The sequence below is a fragment of the Aotus nancymaae genome, unplaced genomic scaffold, assembly GCF_030222135.1.
Source record: "Aotus nancymaae isolate 86718 unplaced genomic scaffold, 86718_ANA_hifiasm-v0.15.2.pri h1tg000019l, whole genome shotgun sequence".
Taxonomy (NCBI): Eukaryota; Metazoa; Chordata; class Mammalia; order Primates; family Aotidae; genus Aotus; species Aotus nancymaae.
This window is the reverse complement of record NW_026988431.1, coordinates 35,465,165-35,474,735: the sequence shown is the minus strand read 5'-3', so window position 1 is coordinate 35,474,735 and position 9,571 is coordinate 35,465,165.

The following is a 9,571-nucleotide window of genomic DNA, read 5'->3' as shown; positions in this document are numbered from 1 at the left end:
GGAGTTTCCTCCACCCTAGTAGGAAGATTCTCATCTTTAAACTCATATAGGCAATGGGCTTGTTCCAGGAACTCATCTCTTCCATTTCTGTAAACCATAGGCTTCACTTTTACTTGCATAAGACCTGTGACTTTCTCTTAAACTAGGAAACAAACACTTTAGTTAGGGACAGTGAATGCCTGACTTTTGGACAACAGTGGTCATTTCTTTAGTGTATTGTTTTTTGGGAGTGGGGAATGGACACCAAAAGCCACCACTGAGGCAAGACCACAATGCAGGGGAAGGGGAAGGGTCTGTCTGGGAAAGCTAGAAATTGTGCACAAAGGCCACAGCCAGCAGCACAAGGCAGAATCACAGTAGGAGAAGGACAGCCCTAGTTTTTGTCCTGATGGTGGGTGGGGCTGTGTCTCCCTCATCCCAGTGGCTTTTGCATCAGCACAGCGCCTGGCACTTACTAAGTACTTAGTAAAGTGCTGCTGAGGAAGGCACAGTTTTCCAGCTGAGAAGACCCAATATGATAATAGCGAAGGGTGAAGGGAAAGCATTTTGTATGTGGCAGAACCCCTGGTCTAGCCAGCTTAGATCACGAAGGAGGATTTGAGAGGCCAGAGTGGGTGCTGACACAGACCGAGGAACATAGCCAGGTCCCTTCTACTTCTCACCTGAGTTTCTCCTGCCTTTCAGCATCATTCTTCAAGACCAGCTCTCTATGAGGCAGAGCATAGTGTGAAAGCAGGGTGGAACCCTCATCCATCACAGCCTCCAGAGCAAGGGCTGGGTTCCATCTCAACCACTTACAAGCTGTGTGACCTTGGGAAAGTTACATAACATCTTTGTGCCTCAGTTTCCAAGTCAGCAAAATGGAGATAATAATAGTGTTATTATTAATAACAGGGTTACTGTGAGAACTAAATGATCCAATATATGTAAAAACACTTGATATAGTTACTGGAATATAGTTACAAGTGTTTGCTATTACTTTTATACTTGTTATTAATTTCCAACTCAACCACCTGTATATGCTTCTCAATAGCCACAGGATAAATTTGCAATCTGTTTTTCACTGACTTCTACAATCTGGCCGCAGATCACTCTCTAGGCTTGTCATTCATCCATCTGACATACTAGCCCAGCCCCTGTACCTTTCTTCATGCTGTTCCCTGCCTGGCATGCCTTCATCCCTTTCTCTGCTGCTCTAATTCTCTTCCATTTTCATGATGTCTGGGATGTTCCTCTCCTTCCACAAAACTTGGCCTGGACACTGAAGCCAACATGGGGTGAGCCTGGGCTTTTCTCCTGCTGTTTCATGTGTGTAAGCCCGTGACATCTTATCTGCTCCTCAAGCCCAGGGTCAGGCCAGTGTAGCACTCAGTCAATTTGTATTGAGTGAATTTGCTGTCTGCTTTGGTGCTCAGAGAGAAACTTCCCATATCTGGCTTTAAGATGAAAGACTCTTTTTTTTTTCAATGTCTTTTTTGGAAGAAAAAAAATCAAGGAAACCTTGAAACAGCCACTGTTTTATATAGAAAGCATTATTTCTGAACTAAATGATTTTTTCCTGAAAGAAAATTTAGAAATTAGATAGCTCCTGGTGGAATTGAAGGAATGGAAATGAAGTCATGCACAAATTCACAGCATCTGAAGAACTCTAGTTTTTGGACTGTATTTTGCTAACGTCTACAACTTGGTATAAACGATTCAAGCTTCTGGGCCCAGTTCAGGTTTGCAATGACATGTGCCCCTTGGGCTTTTCTCCAAATTGCATGTTTTCCTAGATTTAGTCAGTTATTTGCCGTGGAATGTATTAGCTTTTCCGGGAGCTTCTACACAACCTGATTTTTCTGGTCATTGTCTGGCAAAGAAACTCCTTGATTTCAAATGAAAATGGCCTCATTTGAAAACCAGGGCAACAGGAACATGCCTCACTCCACTGTCTCCCATTATGCCAGCCCTTCCTTCCTCCTCATCTTCTCTCTTGCTACGGATAGCAAAGTGTTCTTTCTCTTAGAACCATACCTCTTCGATCTTCTAGTCATTTAAGTCTCAAGGTAGATCTGTGTTGTTTCATAAGTCCTCAATGACCTTGGAATGGATGATGTGATTTAGAAGCAGTGACTGCAGATGTGTGTGTATGTGTGTGTGTTTGTGCATATATGAGTGTGTGTCTGTGTGCCTGTGTGTGTTTGTGCATTCATGCATACGTGCTTGTGTGAGCCTGAGCGTGTGTTCCCCACTGGGGAAGGGGTTTGTGTGCTGGCAATACTTTTCCCAGGAAGACATGGCTATGGACAGAAGTGGGGAGGCTCAGAGGCAGCAGTGCTCCCACCACCTTGGGATTCAGATTATCATTTTGATCCCTGTGTATATCTCTTGCTTTGTCTCTGAGGTTCTTTGCGCTTTTCTCCTAGTGCTCCCGTATTAGATTCAGGCAATTATTACATTATTAATTAGACATACATTGAGTGGAATCTGGAATTTATCTATTTGTTTTGGAGTTGGGCAATGTGGAAATGATATCTGCAGTTTAAATGACATCAACATTTCCCCACAAGCCATGTTTCTCATTACCTTTCTGTCTTGGTCCATTTTGTGCTGCTATAACAGAATGCCACAGACTAGGTAATTTATAATGAACAGATATCTGTTGATTCACATTTCTAAAGCTAGGAAGTCCAAGATCCAGGGTCTGGCATCTGTTCAGGGCTCTCTTGTTACATCATAACATGACGGAGGGCATCACATGGCAGAAGGGCAAAGAGAGGGTGAGAGAGAGTGAGAGAGCCAGAGCGAGGGGTAGGGGTTCGGGGAGACCGGAACTTGTCCTTTTGTAAGGAACCCATTCCCATACAATTCATTCATGAGGGCAGAGTCCTCATGGCATAATCTCTTCCAAAATATCTCAGTTCTCAATGTTGTTGCATTGAGGATTAAGTTTCCAACATATGCCTTTTGGGGGACACATTCAAACCATGGCATTCGTGAAACAAGAAAGGGAGATGTGGCACATAGTTAACTCAGAGTTTAGTAATGGAAATAAATGAGCATTTTCTGAGTGCTCATTTTTCCTTTCATTGCTTCCTCTCTGTTCTTTTGGGAGGTGTCCTCTCTTCATTGCAGTCTTTCTTCTGGCTCTCACCTCGTCCAACTTCTGCCCAGTCTTTAAAACCTAACTCTGGCCCTACAGCCAAAAACCATCTTCCAACAACCCAGACCACCATCTAGTTCTTCGCCGCGCTTGTTGGGCTGGGAAAGGGCTGTTAACCAGAATTGCCCAGAGGCTTCTGGAAAATACAGATGCCCAGGCTCCTACCCTGTAGAATTTGATTATGGGTCTGGTGTGGGACCCTGGAATCCACATTTTGAAAAGTTCCATGGGTGCTTCTGATGCTCATATGGGTTTGAGACCCATTGCTCCAGAGGCAAAGCCACATATTCAACAGCCTAATTGCTTTCTTGGTGTCCTTGGGGTTTTCTTGTAGTTAGAAAGTGATGTCATTTGGATGTTGTCCCCTCTAAATCTCATGTTGAAATGTAATCTCCAATGTTGGAGGTGAGGCCTGGTGGGAGGTGTTTAGGTCATGGGAGCAGATTCCCCACAAATAGCTTGGTGTCCCCCTGCCCCATGGGAATTAGTTCATGTGAGGTCTGGTTGTTTAAAAAAGCCTTGAATCTCTGCCTCTCTTGCTCCTTCTCTTGCCATGTGACATGCTGGTTCCTCTTTACCTTCTGCCATGATTGGGAAATTCCTGAGGTCCTCACCAGTGCAGATACCAGCAGTATGCTTATGTGCAACTTGTAGAACCATAAGCCAAATAAACTTCTTTTTAAATAAATTATCCAGCTTCAGGTACTTCTTCATAGCAATGCAAAATAGACTAGTATAGAAAATTAGTACTGAGGAGTGAGGCATTGCTACAAAGATACCTGAAGGTGTGAAAGTCGCTTTGGATCTGGGTAATGGACAGAGGTTGGAAGAGTTTAGAGGGCTCAGAAGAAGGCAGGGGGACAAGACAAAGTTTGGAATTTCTTAGAGACTTGTTAAGTGGTTGTGACCAAAATGCTGATAGAAATATGCACAGTCTGATGAGGTTTCAGAAGGAAATGAAGAATTTATTGGGAAGTAGAGCAAAGGCCACTCTTGTTGTGCCTTAGCAAAGAACTTGGCTGCATTGTGACCATGCCCTAGGGATTTGTGGAAGTTTGAACATAAGAGTGATGACCTAGGATATGTCATGGAAGAAATTTCTAAGCAGCAAAGCATTCAAGAGTTGGAGTTCTCATAGCTGCCTCTATCAGAGGTAAGGGGGCAAAGGAATGATTTAAAATTGAGGCTTATAATAAAAAGGAAGCACAGTGTAACAGTCTGGAAACTTTGCAGCCTGGCCATGTAATAGAGAAGGAAAGAGTGTTTTCAGGAGGGGAATACAAGCAGGCTGTGGAACAACCACTTGCTAGCTCAATTAGCATAAATAAAAGGAAGCTAAGTGCCAATATCCAAGATAATGGACAAAAGGCCTCAAAGCCATTTCAGAAATCTTCCAGGCCTCCCCTCCCATCACAGGCCCAGGGGCCTAGGAGGAAGGAATGGTTGCAGGGGCCAGGAAGAGGGCGTTGCTGGCCTAGTCAGAATCAGGATGCTGCTCCCCGCATTCTGGCTGCTCCAGCTCCAACTGTGGCTCAAAAGGCCCTTGGTACAATTCCAACTGCCACTTTGGAAAGTGCATGCTGTAAGCCTGTAAGCCTTGGTGGCTTCCACATGGTGCTAAGTCTGCAAGCATGCAGAATGCAAGAGTAAAGGAAGCTTGGCAGCTTTCACCTAGATTTCAGAGGATGTTTTGAGAGAAGGCTGTGGCAGAAGCCTGCCACAGGGTGGAGCCCTCACGGAGAGACTCTACTAGGTCAGTGCAAACGGGAAATGTGGGGTTGGAGTCCTCACACAGAATCCCTACTGGGGCATTGCCTAGTGGAGCTGTGTAAATGGGGCCGCCACCCCTGAGACCTGAGAATGGTAGAGCCACTGGCAGCTTGTGCCCTGAGCTTGAAAAAGTCACAGGCACTCAGCTATAACCTGTGACAGCAGCCATGGGGGTTGCACCCTGCAAAGCCACAAGGGCAGGGATGCCTCAGGCCTTGGAAACCCACTCCTTGCACCACTGTGCCCTGGATGTGGAACATGGTGTCAAAGGGGATTATACTGGAACTTTAAGATTTAATGTCTGCTTTACTGGGTTTTGGACTTCTGTGGAGCCTGTCGCCCCTTTCTTTTGGCTCCCCTCCCCTTCCCTCCCCTCCCCTCCCCTCCCTTCCCCTCCCCTCCCCTCCCCTTCCCTCCCTCCCTCCCTTCTTTCTTTCTTTCTGTCTTTCTTTCTTCTTTCTTTTCTTTTGGAACAGGAATATTTACCAAATGCCTATACCACCATTTTATCTTGGAAGTAAATAACTTGTTTTTGATTTTACAGTCTCATAGGTAGAAGGAGCTTACCTAGAGTCTCAAATGAGACTTTGGACTTTTGAGTTAATGCTGGAGTGAGTTAAGACTTTGAGGGACTATTTTGAAGAGATGATTGTATTTTGCTATGTGAGAAGGAAATGAGGTTTGCAGTGGGGAGGGGGCAACAGGCAGAATGATATGTAGTTTGGATGTTTGTCCTCTCCAAATCTCATGTTGAAATGTAATCACCAGTGTTGAAAGTGGGGCCTGGTAGAAGATGTTTGAGTTATGGGGGTGGATCCCTCATGAATGGCTTGGTGCCCCCACTGCAGTAACAAGTTCATGAGATCCAGTTGTTTAAAAGCCTGGCACCTTCGCATCTCTCTCTGTCTGTCTGTCTCTCTCTCTCTCTCTCTCTCTGTCTCGCTCCTTCTCTTGCCATGGTCTTCTGCCATGATTAGAAAATTCATGAGGCCCTCACCCGTGCAGATGCAAGCACTCTGCTTTGTGTTCAACCTACAGAACTGTGAGCCAAATAAACTTCTTTTCTTTGCAAATTATCCAGCCCCACGTACTTCTTTATAGCAAGGCAAACTGGATTAACGTGGAGAGCAACCTGAAGACAGGAACTAGCTTTATGCCTTTTTGGTTTACTCTGCAGAACCTAGCTGAGGTCAGGGCACTCAATGTCATGAGTACTCTAGAAAATCAGAGTACATCCACTGACAATTTCTGAGTTTGTGTCCCCATCCCAGGCTTATCCTTTGGGCTCTAGCCTTGCATAATTGTGCCGATTATGAAGCTGTTTCCTTTTAACTCTGGAACTGTGTTTTTGGATTCAGTCTACAATGCTGGGGCTGGGGCTCTTGCAGATGACATTCTTCCTTGGCCAGCTAGCTCCACTAGACTCTGCAATGAGGGGATACCAGAGAAAGACAGAAAGACAGCAAGCCTGGAAGCGGGAGAAGGAAAGAGCTTCTTTCTGTCTGTTCACCATTCTGGACACCATCACTGCATTGCTTTCTTTTGGGCAGTGGCAGAATAGCAGTTGCTGTCAGTTTCCAACTTTATCCCACACTTCTAGAACCAGCCTCACGAAAGCCCCTCAGATACGCTTGCAACAGCCAGGCAGTGACCCCTCCTCAGAGATGTGGATCCCAGCTGAGAGGCTGTTTCTTTCATTCCGCCAGCCCAAGGGGTGACAGCAGCTTTCTGCAGTTGCCATCTCTGTGTTATCCCAGTGTCCCTTTTCTATTCAAGGACCTACAATACCTATTTAACCAAGTCCCCTTCTTCAGTTCTCTCTGTTTAAAATAACTGGTGTGGTCTCTGTTTTCCTGACTCAGTTGAACTGTTAAAATACCCAGCTGCTGCTATTTGGTTCTGCTTGGCTGTTTCTCAAGCAGCTCACACTTCACTCACCCAAGGCAGAACTCAGATATTTTCTAGAAACTTGTCATTCTCCTCTGTCTGCATCCACCATCACCCAGTGCTTAATCCAGAATCACAGGCATCATCCTTCATAGGCATTGCTCTCTCCCACTCACTCACATGCACCCCATTGGTCAGAGAGGTCGGCTGACTCCCTCTGGAGCCCACCTCCCAGCCCAGGTGACCAGAAATTTGTTAACAGTCTTCCTGCCTTTTCCCTTGGCCCTCCACAACTTATTTTCACATGGAACTGAAAGTAACGCTACTAAGATGTAAGTACAAGCATGATATTATTTTGCTTCATATCCTTCACCAGCTTCCTGAGACACTTACTCTCTGTGATGGCCCACAAGTCCTTCCAAGGCCATTTACCTACTTTTCTCCCCTCCTTGTTCCCTGAACTCCAGTGTTCCTGCCAAGCCTTTTCTTGCCCCAGGGCCTTGGCATCTACTGCGCCTCTGTCCGGAATGCCTTTCTCCTCCACTCATACATGGCTGGCTCCAGCTCATTCTTGAGAAAGCAGCTTGTAATTCACCTCTTTGAGGAGACTTTTACTGGCCTCCTTTTTAGAGCTGGTACTTCTTAGCTCCATGCCTCTTTCCTTCCCAGCACTTCTCATTATTTCCAGTCATCTATATGCTTATATCTTCATTTACTTTATCTTTCTCACTCATTAGACTGTAACATCTATGGCGTAGGGACTGTGTCTCTCTAATTTACTACTGTGTCCCCACAGTCCCCTGGTCTCATTACAGGTGTGCTAACAGAATGAATCTAGAATCGTTATCGAAAAAAGAAAAACTACTATAAATTTAGCTAGCAACTGTTCTAACATGCTGCAAGATGTTCTCAAGTAGACACTGCCACTAATTATCTCTAATTAGGGCCATAGACACTTCTCTAAAGGAAGGCTGTTATATGTAGCTGTATACAGAGAGATTATGACTCTACATAGTGGAATTTTTAATAAACATATACTTACAAACCTCTTGATTATATTTCACACACACACAGACACACACACACAGACACACACACACACATGTATGATTGCACCTCAGACATGGGCCTGGGAGGAGGAAAACTATGTGAATCATAACCTCGGGAACCAAACAATGTGCAGGGGTTTCTGTGCCATTAAGAAACCCACATTGCATTTGGTAGAATGGGTCAGCTTCTCAAAGAACCTAGCTAGCTGTCTTGGTCACTGAATGCAAGTTTAGATGTTTTCTAGAGACACAAGATCAGGGTGCTGTGGTTTATTTAATTCTAGCCTAGTCCTTGATGGCACCATGAGTAGGTGTGATCATTGCAATGTAATATTCATAGAGTTCTATGTTTTTTAGTTTAATTTCATTTTAGTTCGTTAGTAGTAAAATCCCTGCTGGCATGTCATTTAATTCGTTCTCTGTGCTAATAATGATTTTGAAGCCTTTTATAGAAATGATTATATGGTAATACCAAATCTGATGGTGGATTCCAGCCATCATTTACAGTAATAGGATCATAATGAAGCTCCCTGAGGCATACCCTCTCTTAATACTGCTGGGGGATGGAGCAGGAACCTGCTTGGCTTTATTTTCTCATATTATCAGAAGATCCTCACTGGATCTCTTTGTGGAATGGGCCTTTTCTGGCAGTCATGAGAAATAAAGGGTTGTGGAGCTGAAGTCCTACTGGTGAAGCTAGAGGGCCGGCCATACCTACCGGTTGCACAGCTCATGAAAAGGATGAGATTAGAGGAAATGGAGACCAGTGACTGTCTGGTCCTTTTCATGTGCACTCCCAGTTCTGTGTGCAAACTGGCACCTGAGGATGTTCAGAGGAGAGTCATTCTATGTGTCTGCCTTTCAGCTGCAGTGTGTCCCTCCTGGCACTAACATGTAATGTGTGCCTCACTGTGCCAAGCACTGAGGATAGAAGATGAATGAGACACCATCTCTGCTCTAACACTCAGGACAAATGGGGGCTCCTAAGTATCACAGGGCTAGAATGGGTGTCTCTGTGGGGAATAGGGTGGGACAGGAGGACCCTGTGCTTAGTGGGGACCCAGGGGAAAAAAAAGGTTTTATCTCCACTTGGAGAATCACTGGGGAAAGTGGTTGAGCTGAGTCTTGAAAGACAGGTGGTGCTTTCTGGGAAGAAATGGGGTGGGCTTCAACAGAGGGTCATTTCTGGCATATAGGGCCTTGAAAGACAAGAAATTCTGGGGACTTTATATTATATGAAGGGTCAGGTTAAGTTCAGTGAAGTTGGAGCGGATGCATGATTTTTTGTCATTTTTTCATGCCTTGCTTCAGATGACCATAGAGGATCCTGTAACCTGGCATTTTACTGTTCATCCTTTGCTATGTCCAGAAGGAGTGAGGAAGAAGAGGGAGGGCTTTCATTATTTATGGCTTAGAGGTAGAACTCAGACCATGGGCTGAATGTTGTGAAAAGGCAGATTCAAGTTCAACGATTAGGAAAAACATTTTAATGTTGGCTTCTTAAAATAGACTACATGGTGAGGTAATGAGTTCGGCAGCAATCAGCGGCTTGCCCACTCAAAGCTAGTTAGGCCAGCATTAGAATGTACACCCAGGGGGTCCTGGCTGCAAAATACAACAGTCTTTTTTACCACCCAGAAGCTGGGCGTTGCTTCCTACAAAACACCACAGAATTCTGAGCCTAGCACTAGATCTGAGCAGATGGAAACATACAGACTTG